The sequence below is a fragment of the Austrofundulus limnaeus genome, unplaced genomic scaffold, assembly GCF_001266775.1.
Source record: "Austrofundulus limnaeus strain Quisiro unplaced genomic scaffold, Austrofundulus_limnaeus-1.0 Scaffold1083, whole genome shotgun sequence".
NCBI lineage: Eukaryota > Metazoa > Chordata > Actinopteri > Cyprinodontiformes > Rivulidae > Austrofundulus > Austrofundulus limnaeus.
This window is the reverse complement of record NW_013953485.1, coordinates 103,590-104,878: the sequence shown is the minus strand read 5'-3', so window position 1 is coordinate 104,878 and position 1,289 is coordinate 103,590. Positions and strand designations below refer to the sequence as shown.

The 1,289-nt window shown below is 40.6% G+C and overlaps 1 protein-coding gene across 1 annotated transcript in view; it reads left to right on the top strand.

Annotated features, from left to right (window-relative positions):
- The window catches only part of LOC106534066 (formin-like protein 13), a gene marked incomplete at its 5' end in the record, with an annotated part of 107,239 nt that overhangs the window by 17,058 nt on the left and 88,892 nt on the right, over window positions 1-1,289 (top strand).

The following is a 1,289-nucleotide window of genomic DNA, read 5'->3' as shown; positions in this document are numbered from 1 at the left end:
GGTTGATTCCGTTAATCCATTGTAGACGTGTCTCCAATGATGACTTCCTGCTAGTTTCATACATTTTTTTCTGATTCATTATTTCTTTTTTTTTTTTTTTTAATTTCTGGCTAACATGACAGACAAACCAACACAGTCAGAAACATAATTGTCCTCTCACTTTAGTTTTTGGYAGCAGGGGATAATGAGCCTGATTATAATGTTTCCCCCCCTACAGCCAAGCACCAGACATTAAAAATGATAGATTTTTGAATTTCGGAGCCATCAAATGCTCAGATAAAGAAAGCATGGCATAAAGCAGCTTCAAAATCCTTCTAACCCGACCAGGCCTGACACACACTGAAGGCTGTACTGCATGGCTGCCAGCAGGGGACAGTGTGGACCCAGTCTTCAGTTCCAGCACTCTCCCAGTTTGAGCCATGTTGGACTGCAACATATTCTGTTTCTCATCTAATGGCTTTTCACTTTAAATTAACTGAGCCGTGTGTATTTCAAGGCCCCACCCATGGGGTAAGGTTTCCAAAGAATCCCCTCAGAGGTCCTGCTAGGAGCACGGTCCCTGTGCAGACAGACGGASCAGTGGTTGCCTGTTAAATGGAATAAGAGTGAACTTGAAGACTGGCAGTATGATTCAAATTCACATGATCATGAAATATGGAATGGGGGGGGGGGGGTTATCAGCGCGACAACAGCAATGATTTCCCGCACTGGTACTGAACGCCACAGCAGTTTTAGATCATGCTCCTCGACTTATTAACTCCTGGTTGCATCAGAAACTGAGCAACGACAGCCTGCAGGCAACTCCAGGTCGAGTTTCTTCCTGCTTCAAGCTGTCAGAAAACACAAAAACTAAAATTTGACACAGGGTAAACAAAGAAGTCTCGATGTTCCTCTGTTATTAACAACACAAAAAGCCACATCTTTTTTTTTTTAGAGTAAAGTACTTTACAAAAAGTTAGAGCTCCTAGATGAAAATATCATTACAACAAAGCATCCTGTACCTCTGATCTGTTTCAAATAAAACAAAAATCTGTAACATAAGCAGAAAAGTACGTTTGATTTGGAAAATAAACTTTATCTGTTGCACTTTATTAGAGGCAGCTTTGGCCGGTTTTCACAAAAAAATAAAAAAAAAATAAAAAAAATAAACGCATTTCCCAGAATTCAGTTGTCTTGAAGCCAGATATTAAATTGTTAATTTGTTAATAGAAAATTTCCTTCCTGGAAAACAACCCCCAATCCCCTCCTCCCCCCTTGCACACACACACACACACACACACACACACACA